At 51.2% G+C, this 10930-nt stretch overlaps 1 long non-coding RNA gene across 1 annotated transcript; it reads left to right on the top strand.

Annotated features, from left to right (window-relative positions):
• The first annotated feature begins 8365 nt into the window (after positions 1 to 8365).
• LOC109367773 lies at positions 8366 to 10089 on the top strand. Its single transcript, XR_004159915.1, has 2 exons — positions 8366 to 8487; positions 9851 to 10089. It is a non-coding gene; the product is annotated as an uncharacterized LOC109367773 (long non-coding RNA).
• Positions 10090 to 10930: the final 841 nt, after the last annotated feature.

The following is a 10930-nucleotide window of genomic DNA, read 5'->3' on the forward strand; positions in this document are numbered from 1 at the left end:
ATCACCCTGTGTTGCCAGGACCAGAACAAAGACAGGCACTTGGAAGCTGTCCCTGGAGGTGTTCGAGGAATGTGTAGTTGTGGTACTAAGGAAGATGGTTTAGTGGGCAACATTGGTAATAGGTGGACAGTTGGACTGGATGATCTTAGTGATCTTTTCCAACCTTAATGATTCTAAGCAACCTGGGCAGCTGGCTATGAGGAAGCAGGTTCCGGCCCTGTCTCTGCCAAAGAGTTTCTGGCTGCTCTCTTTGGTGTGTAGTTGCTAAACCTGTGCACCTGCCACGGAGGAGGTCAATGAGAAATCCTGGCTCTTGTTTCAGTGCCCTAGGGACATGGGAATGCTTTTGGGGAGTTTTATACTTGCATCATTTGCATCTGTGCTGTCCTTGGTAAATGTGTTTGAGTTCCAAGAGATTAGAGTCAGGAGTACTTGTGCTGCTTGGAAGGACATTTCCTACATGGACCAGGCTCCTCTCTGCTGTTCAGAGAGCAAGACAGTGTATGGGACAGGACAGTCAGTGAGCTTGGGCTTGAAGCCTGAACTTTGAGTTATCCACTCACAAGTCTATTAGTACTTGGGAATTCAGACTGAAGTTATGTCAAAGGTAAGTCCACATATATTAAAAGGTTAGAAGTATGATTTTGGGATAACTCAATGGCCTCTGCCTCTTCTCCCATCCTACCTCTCTGCTCTGTTACTGTGATGAGGATCTCATGGGACACATCGGGAGCAGCCTGGACTGAACTTATTCTTGGGGACATGGGCTTGTGATTTGAGCAGCAGAGTGGCTATGGTGCTCCTGGTGAGGAGGGATTAGTCCTCACACACCCTGTCAGCTGTCTGTCCTTCCATGCTGTTGGTCTGCTGTAGGAGGTGCAGAGTGGGAGCACATTGGGTGTGAACACAGAGGTTTCTGCTGAGGCAGAATCAAGTGGTGTGACCCCGAAAAAGGGAACAGGAGCTGCAACTTCCAACCTTGTGGGCTAAGAGGAACGACCACCCCTGAGGTCCCAGGAAACTGCAGGCTGCTCCAGACCCACCCTTATGCGGGAAGGAACACACCCTTGCCTCTGTCTGCATGTGGCTGCAGGTTCCTCGCTGCAGCCCAGCCCTCCTGATGATGTGTGGCCTTTGGGTGGTGCGACACAGTGCTGCTGGGGTGAGGGCTGGCTGTGGTGGGCTTCCTTCTCACCTTACTGCCATGTGCTGCTCTTACAAGACAGCCTCCTGCCAGCTGGAAACCCAGCACGGCCTTGTATACCCAAAATAAAGATTTTGTCCTACAGTTTCATGACTGTAATTGTTAAGCAGCTCTGTTGTAAGCTTCCCACTATCTGCCTCAAGCAGCTCATCTCTGCGGTTCCTCCCATGCTAATCTCTGTGATCTGTGGCATGCATACAGCACTGGCTGGAACAGTCCCTCCCCTCTGCTGCACCGTATTTGCCAGAACAGGCATAACTCCAGATAACCGGATTTGAAACAATCAGAGCAGGAAGCGGCAATAACTGGCCTGGAGGGAAGGCGGGGAGTTGCCCATAGACAGTTTTTTAGAAGGGTGCCCAATCTGTGATATCTGATCTCTTTCCATGCTCCTTTAGCCCAGTACAAAGGCAGGATGTAAAGCTTGCAGGAGTCATTTTCATCTTCTCTCCTTGGCTTCTGATTGAGTTCAGATCTGGACCATCTCTTTCTTACTTCAGCGCTGTGTGTGTGGTGACACGCATACTGACCTATGTGTGCACATGAGGAAGACCTCCAGAGCTGCATCTGCTTCAGACGTGACACTGATGTCACTCCATGGATTCTGCCTCGCTGTGGAGAAGGCAGTGGGCGTTATTTCTTTCATGGAGCACAGGGACCTCAAGGATGGCTCTGGCAGCTGGCGCTCCCATGGCGGGCAACCACAGCCCGTGCCAGCCCTCTGCCCACCGTGCCTTCATGGCACTGTGGGGGTCAGAGTGGGCCGAGGCAGGTCCTAGGGGAGTGCTCCCACTGCTGAGCCTGCAGCTTGGTCACCAGCACCCTCCAGCGAGCCACATAAACATCACCCACCAGGCTCTGCTGCCCATCCCCTGCTCCCCCAGCCAAGGGTCACGAGCTGCGGCCAGCAGTCGGCTGCCAGACGCAGCCGTGGGTCTGTGCAGCCAGCCTGCGAGAGGTCGTCACACGCCTCCTTAAGCAAACAGGGATCCACGCCAGTTGATAAATCATTTACGAGGAGAAGTCAGAAGCAAGGAACTAGATTAACCAGGTCACTGGGTGTCCTGAGGGAATGACGTGTCAGTGGAGCTGAAACAGCAGATCCCGCAGTTGCAATCTGTTGCCTTCTTCTGTCCTGACAGCAATTCATGGAAATCCCTGGAACTAGACACTAGTGATGGAAAAATCCATTAGCTCATCCAAGTCAGCTTGCTAGTTAAAGCAGTCACTCCCATTTACATTTTTTGGCAGAGTTAAAATGTCTCAAGAGAGGGGATTTCCACCAGTTCCTTCTCAAGGGGAAACTATTCCACCTATCGGGAAGGCTGCCTCCAGTGGTGCTATTTTTGTAAAAGAGAAGTAACTCCAAGCCTGAAAGGGAAAACCGAAAGGTTCTGATGCAGAAACACGAGCAGCAGTAGTTAGCCTGCCCTGGCAGATATGTGCCACGCATAGCACATCTGTGATGGGAACACCAGGGGCCCACGTGTGTTTATATACATCCACTTAGGTGTGTTTGTGTGTATGCACAGCCTGCCTCTCCTTCCTCAGGCTGATTATGACCTTGTGCCTCCCTGGATAATCGATCTGTCGTATCGTGATCTCACAACCAGTTTACACTTATGTAATGCCACTGGCATCAAGGCGAAGAAAATTGCTAAATTGCTTTGAGGAGGGGACAGACGCATGGAAAAAGAAAGGCACGAGCTGAAGCTGCTGCTCTGGCACATGCTTCCCATCTGCATGGGGACATGACATGTCCCCTAGGGGCCTCAGTTCCCCAGCTGTGTGCCAGGCACAGCGACCACCCTCCTGGGGCCTTGTGGCTGAACACAGCCACTGGCAGCACCCTGCCTGCAGCAGTAGGGAAGGTGCTGCAGTGCAGAGATATGTTGATGAAGCTTGTCGGCAGAGGCTATGGAGATTTTGGCAAACAGGATTTCAGCACCTGGGAAGCACTGTGGGACAGTGGAGAAATAAATGAGCTGTGTGATGGCATTTAAGGCCTTATCATTAATTTCAGAGCTAGTTCTGCATTCAGATGAATGGGTGTAGCACACATTGCTGAGCTAGAACCTGTAGAGATAGGGAGGATTGCTCTGTGTTCCCATTCAGAAAGCTCTCAGCCAGCAGAGCTGTAACTTGCAGTCCTGGTGCGTCAGTTCAGGAGCAGGGCTCTGCAGCTAGGGTAGATACAATGGCTATATTCGCAGCAAACAAACCCCACATTATCGAGGGCCCTGATTACCAGTGTGATGGGGTGTTGGCTATATGCCTCTTATGAGAAGAAGGCGGGGTATTGCCTGGGCGTTTGCCCTGGATTCTCAACTAGTTGTTTTATGTACCTCTCAAAACCTCACTGCTGGCACTGCTGACTTCCCCTTCTGGGACTCCTGACATTCAGGCACCATGTTTTGCTCAGACTTGACAGCCACATACCCATCAGCTATGTTGAGGCTGCTCTTGTGAGCACTCTGTGCATGTTATTGTAGGGTGGCTTGTGAATTCTACGTGGTGCATCCCTGGCTTTGGGCCAGGTGTGCTGCTTTGCAGGGCTCTACTTTGTTTAGCACAAACCACACTGAAGCACAAATGACATCTGTGAGGACTGACATGGTGTGGAAAGGGACCTAACCAAAAAAGCGTGGGTCAAATCCTGGGCCTTGGCTGGGTCCCTTTAATTGCTATGAAGTCCCAGTGCCAGTTGACCTATTGAGCCCCTTGCCCCTTGCACCATGGAGGGATAAGAGCAGGTGAAGCCCGGTAACAGTTTAACTATGAGATTAACTCTGCCAGTTCCACTACAGAGGGCCCTCTGTTTCTCCAGATAAAAGGTGCTGACTCCAGGCTCCCCAACACGATGACCCACGTTCTCCATCTCCTTCATGGCCTGGCCTGCCTTCCCCACACCCTGCAGTTCCAGCCTGACCCTCAGCAAAGGCAGGGAACCTTGGCTCTGTAGCCTTAGGTGGTGCTGCTGCCTGAAGGAGGGCCAAAGAAAGAGCCATCTTCCCCTCAACACCACTACACCTACAAGGTCCCAGTGCTCTGCAGAATCACACACCGAGGTAGGATGAGATGCAGGGAGGCCTGTGAACAGTCCAAGTACTCAGTTGCCTATCCTTCATGCTCCTAAGCACCACTCAAACCCTGGTTTCTCATGCTTTGAATTTCATGGGTGTTTGGCTGTGCCCCTCACAACATGCAGGACCAGGCTCCTGAACTGTCCCAAAGCCCACAGATGACAAAGAGGTTCCTTCTTTGGGCTTCACCGTGGCAATGAACACTGGTTTTGCAGCTGGCTAGGCAAGAGGCAGCTAGGTGCAAGCTTAATCAGGATGACCTGCCTCAAAGGTTTCATTTAGAAGAAGAAAGTACCAAGTGTTTTACTTAAAAATGAACAGATGTGTAGAGCGAACTCTACCCTCCCCTCGGGTACGGTGAATCTGATCACAGCGCATCCTGCCCAGACCTGAGAACAGACAGACAGACAGACCTGTGTCAGAAAGTGGAACTGAGTGATGTGAACTCACCCGCACCAAGCTGGGGAAGAGTGAAATCACGCTTGTGCAGACAGCGTGGAAAGCGAGCAGAGGTGATAAGGAGCGGAGGTGTTAGTTGTTGTTCTTGATTCTGCGTGGGAGAGGGGAGCGATATTGATGAAGACTGTAAACAGCAATAGGTGCCACCAAGTAATGGCAACATACAGCCCTGAACGTACAGCTGCCATTAGGTGCCTCTCTGCTGAGCGCTCACACCAAGGGCAGCTTGGCTTCCAACAAGTGCCCAGCACTCCCAAGAGCCAGCACCCCCTGAGAACATGGGCTGCAGTCCTTATGACCGTGTGCTGTGAGAGCCATTTCCACCGGAAAGACAAATACTTTCCTTTCACTGCTTCACAGAGCTACGTTTCCTCTTAGTTACTTGCACTGCGTGTGTGGGGCTGCACTAATGCAGGCCTGGATGAGAAGGGGAAACAGGGACAGGGATGGAGACAGAGACAGGGCCAGGGCCAGCCCTGCCCAGCACGCAGATCAAGGCAGGTCCTTGCAGTGTGGTGGGGGTTGACTGACACCCTGGAGTAGCGTGTGTGTACCGTGTGATGTGGTTGAGCAGCACGCAGTCATATTCAGCTGCCTGCCCTGTTACTGTGAGCAGCCTTGTGCTAGTTTCAGGCGTAATAACATCGTGACATAACAGCACACCATGCTGTGATGACACCAGTACACGGAGTAAGCCACGGTGATCTGATCTCATTTTGCACACAGTGAGATGCACACTGCTGGCTCCCAGGACAGGTGGGCGGCAGGTGGATGGGGCTGGCACTGCCCACGTCCCAGCACCGGGTGGGAACATGACTCCTGGCAATGTCAGGGCTGGGAGCTCGGCTCCGCAGCTCCAGCTCTGCCTCCACTGCGGCCGATGAGTCACTGCACCTCTCTGTGCTCACTTCTTCCATCTGTGGAAAGGTGGCAATAACATTTCCTCACCTTACGGGGGGTGGGAGGTGTGTGTAAGGATGAACAAATGTTTACAAAGCACCTCTGCGCAGCACAGGCTGGTTGGGCTGTGACTGGGAGGAACCAGCGCTCGCTCTCCACATTGCTCCTTCCTCCAGGCGAGGTGTCCTCAAGTAAACACTCCCCTCAGAGTCAACAGTCTTCAATGAGCACAAATGAGATAATTCCTCAGGAGAGAAACAGAGAGCGAAGAATCAGTGCGCTGCCAGTAATTTCAATAAATTCCGTCAAAGGAACAGCGAAGTAACCTTTACAAGAGAAAAAAAAGAATAAAGTAGAAAAACAGATGAGCTGCGACCAAATTTTTTTTGTTAAGTGGTACCGTGGTCTTAGGTTTCACTTCCCAAATGGGAAACAGAACAGAGAAGTGAATCCCCTTGAAATAAAAGTGAAGTTAATAACGGGACGCCTGTAGCTGCTCACCACATCCTGTGTATGCTGATGGCTCTGTTTATAGCTGGCACGAGCCCTTCTAGACTCTTCTCTACCAAGTGAGTCGGTTGCTGAGCCCAGCTGCATTTCATCAGCGTGCAGAGGAGCCCTGCCTGCCACAGCCACGCTGCCGTCAGCACGCCCAGCTCTGCCCTGCGTGGGCTGCATGCTCCATGACACCCTGCGACCGCTGTTCACGTGCGCGGCATTGTGCACATGCACACATGCGTGTGCACGCTTTTCCTACTCTAGTGAACGCTTTACTTTTTCTGGTAGTAAAGAGAGATGGAAAAACTAGCCCTGCCCACATGCACTTCGGGGACTGCACGCAGCACAGCTCTGGGGCAGACATCGCATCGCACCGCTCTGTTGCTGCAGCAGCCCTCCTTCCTGGGACAAGCTTTGTGCTGCTTCAGGAAGCAAGGCTCAGACTGACACGTTCCTTCACTTTCCTGGTACATTAATAGATTTGCTCTTTTGAGCAGTTTCACTGAGGAAGGTTTTGCCATCCACCAGACTCACACCTGCTCCTCAAAGGGCTTTCACCATTTCAGCAGCACTTAAAAATTCTGGTTTGCATTTTGGAACAGCTGCATTTGCAACGGACACAGTCACATCCACCACAATGTGAATTTGTGGGTTTTCAATCCATCTGAGCCATGTGGACTTGGGAAGAGCTGCACACCTCCACCCCGCATCCCATCCCTGCACTAAGGTCAGCCAGCTTCAGCAGCAACAAGTGGGTACAGCTTCTGTACAGCTCCCAGAGCCGAGATGCACACACTGAGGGGCAGCACAAGTGGGAGTCAGAAGCCACTGGTTATTTTTCTTATTCTTCTTATTATTATGTCTAAAAATGGAGAAACATGAATCATCTCTCTAGGCCCAGAGATAGCAAGTCTGTACACAGAGAAGCTACAGCCAAAAGCAAAGAAGCAGGTTGTGCAGTGCTGTTGGTACTGAGTGGAATGGTCAAGGCAGACACAAAGATGCCAGATACTGCAGCCGTGTGCTGGGTGGATCCTCACCCACTAAGAAATGCCAGTGCTACTTCTGCTTCACAGGGGAGGCCAGATAGCCATAGTGTGGCCACAGCTCTCCTGTTGCTGGCAAGGCTATCCAGCTAGACTGCCACATGCAGAAGAGCTCAGAGAGAAAACTTGACTAGCTTTGCTCTCCGAGCCCCAGAAGGTGATCCTGAGTTTCTGAATAAGCGAGACTAAGTGAGCTCTGCAGATCCATGAGCTGGGATTTTGACATTCTCAAGTAGCACTAGGCAGCCAACATGCTCTACTTTCCAGGACAGCTAATCCCAAACATTTGAGAGCTGGGTTTCAAAATACTGTCAGTCACCTAAACAATATAATTTAAAAATTTGGAAAACCAGTAGCGTTGGATTCTGTGCTTGTTTATCTTCTGACTCTTCAGTCTTTGGGCTCAACACTCTAGAATTTTCAGGTTTGTCTTTGCAATAACCAGCAAGAAAAGCACACTGAAAACTGAGATTCTCCTATAATCACACTATTTACAGAGCAGAATCATAAAGAAAAAAGAAGCAACAATCACAAGTGGTAGCCTTTCTTTGGCCCCACCAGTGGCTAGTGATCGATGTTTCATGTTTGTGCACCACACCTTATCCCAGGACAGAAGGCAAAGATTGCAGAGAGGAAGCATCCTGCTGTTGATCCCCAAGGCCACCAGGGCTTAGTAACATCCAGGAAACTCTGCTATCCAGCTGGGCATCATTGGGTCCCATCTCCAACCAGCTCTCAAATGCAGCTCACACACCAGGCCCAATTTCTCTGTTCTCACGAAGAGCACAATCTGCTTTTCTTTGCAGGCAGTTAGCCCGGGCCTTGATTCCTCCACCACAGCTCTCCCCCTCCATGCACAAGCTGCCGCCCCAGTGCAGCGCTGGCAGCTCCAAACATGTGACAGGCACCATCAACAGGCTGTCCCCTCCCTGCTCCCTCCACAGAGCTGTGGGACATCTCCCCCTCTCCCACTTCTCCGCAAAGCTTGGAAAATCTTGTAAACTCTGAAGGCACTTCAGGCTGCCTTTCTGCAGGATGGGCTCAGATGCCTCTGCTTTGTGTCACCTCTCAGCGTTTCGTCCTCAGACTTCATTCTCTGAAGCTGTGTGGTTCTCTACTGACTGCATAAAAGGGAACAAAGGCTTGGTAGCATGTAGGTCATTCTAGTAAATTATTTACAAATGCACTCCCCTTCCGTTTCTCGTTGCATGGGGCTCATGCAACCACACCCTGCCAGGATCTGCGCCTGTGCTAGCAAAGCCATTCCTGCGCCGTGATGGCCGGACACCCACAGTGGGTAAGCTTCAGGGATGCAGCCTGGGCCTCGCCTGCTGGTGCCAGGGGCTGGAGATACAGGGCAGCCGCAACCAGCCCTACCAAAACTGGCTCGCAGCACCGCAGCCGGGACAGGCATGCCACTACAGGTGGGCTGGCAGCTGGGTCAGGCTTGGGCTAGACGTGAGCTTATTGGCAGATCCCATCCCATTTCTGTTCACCCACTCTGCCTTTGGTGGGCTTTCAAATGGACCCAGCGGGGTTGTTCTCAGGAAGCTGCTTTAGGCCCTGCTGCTATGACTCTTCAATGCAGGCACACAGGGACTGCAACGTGCAGCCGGGCTACACGGTGACAGATTCATCCTACTGATCTGGGGTCCTGACCTTTTTTGAGCAAGGCTTGAGCAATCAGTGCCCGTGCCACAGCTGACCCCTACAAGATAACTTCTAATTCAGAGCAAGAGGCTTGCCCACTTTATTCTGAAACGGTTTGCACTGGCACTTGTGTAAGCTGAACTTTCTCCGTCATTGTGGTTTGGTTTCCTAGTTTAGTTAGAAGCTTCTGGAGCGCCTCCCAGCCCTGCCCAGCCATGCTTGAAGTACAATAAATAATGCTCTGCCGGCAGCTAATATTGTTGCCTCGTTATCCCTCTTCCCTGTCTCTGTTTTTGACACCCCGTTCCAAGGGCTGCCTCCACCCCTCCACACACGGCCCCACCGGCCCCCTCAGCAGGCTTTCCTTACCCTGCTGGCCATTTCCTTCTAATGGATTTTCTCCTTCCTATCAGCTCTGACCCACTTTTTAATCCATGACGGGACTTTTCATCCCACGGTTGCCAAGTTTATTTCACTCTTGGAAAGGTCTTTATCAAAAACCCTTTTGAAAGGCTGTATTTACTCTGCTCCCTACTTCTTCCTGATCAGCCTTTTTTAGAAGCTCAGAGAAGTCAACTGACAAGAGGGGCATGATTTAGCTTCACAAAAAGCTGCCTTCGCTTATTATCACCGTATCCTTCCCACTTATTTTGGATGCTGCTTGTGCTCAGCAGTTTTGTTTCTCCCTTTACTGTTTTGCTCCCTCCAGAGCAGAGGTCAGCCCCAGGGCAGTGCAGTTTTAGGACATGCCCTCACTCCGGCTCCAGACCACACTGCTTCTACCCATCTCAGCTCACAGCCGCTCCCTTCTTGCATCTACAGATGGGGCTGGCGTGGCCCCTGTTTTCCTAGAAGCCCCATGTTATGCTCAGCTCAGCCTTTTTCTAAAAATGCAGCTGCTCCCTGGTGGGACCAGGAGCAAGGAGGCAGCAGCAAGGCTGGCAATAGGAATGAGGGATGGTGGACTCACGGCTGAGCCACCTCACGTTGTGTTTCCTTGTGTTCCTCAGGTACGTCCAGGGGCTGCCGGGGCTGAGCAAGAGGTATCCCGCACTGGCTGCAAAGACCACAACAGGAATGTCACCGCTGCCTTCCAGAGGAGCAGAGCTGGACGAGCATGTAATGTCTCCAAAATCCAAGGTCAAATGTATAAATTTACCATATCTAACACCTCCCTGAAATCCAAACAGACTCAATTACATTCTCTCCCATTCTCTTAATGAATCAGTAATTATATTGAAGAACACTATTATTTGTTTGGCATGACCTATATAAACCCGACTTGTGGAGTGCATAGTTGGTGCGGTGCCAGCACTCTGTGCCCTGTGTATTATTACCTTATAAACATCGCCATTGTTTGAATTTCAGATCAAAACAAACCGAGCCGTGGTGCTTGTCAGTTATTAGATATCTTTTTCCCAAATGCTCACCCAGACCGTATTACAATAACAATAATTATTATTACATACTTCCTTATTATATGTTTGTGCAGAGGTAGCACATTTGCCTTTTTCCCACACATTAGCAGCTTCTCCCGACTCTTATGATTCATTCCTGCCTATTTCCCAACGTCCACGAGCACTCTGTGCACTCCCAACTGCATTTCGTCAGGACTTGCAGCTTTGCGCAGAGTCTCCATCCCACATCGCACAGGGGTTGGGATGCTGGGCTTCACTATGCTAGGGAATACACAGACACATAGCAAGGCATGGACCCTGCCCCGGCAGCTTTATAAATATTTAACTCGGTCTGATGAGGCGATAGGGGCTGACAGTATGATTTGGCAGGCTGCAACCAAGCCTTGCTCGGCAGGGCTGGACATGGGGCCTCTAAGGGAAATGGAGTGGGGGTCCCAGAGCCAGGCTGTGGGGTGGGGGCTGAGTTTGGGGTGGCCACAAATCAGCTGTCCAGCCCTAAGCGAGTCACCCACCTCCTCGAGAGTTGCAGAGAGAAGCGGGCACTCAGTTCCTCACTTACTCCTGAGTGAGTCAGACCCTCAGATAAATGCTGCAGATAGCCAAGGTGAATCATACATTGGAGGTGCCTATTTGTCTCCATTGACTATGCAAGAAGCCTGGCCAACTAATTAG

Source organism: Meleagris gallopavo, chromosome 5 (genome assembly GCF_000146605.3).
Source record: "Meleagris gallopavo isolate NT-WF06-2002-E0010 breed Aviagen turkey brand Nicholas breeding stock chromosome 5, Turkey_5.1, whole genome shotgun sequence".
Lineage (NCBI taxonomy): Eukaryota > Metazoa > Chordata > Aves > Galliformes > Phasianidae > Meleagris > Meleagris gallopavo.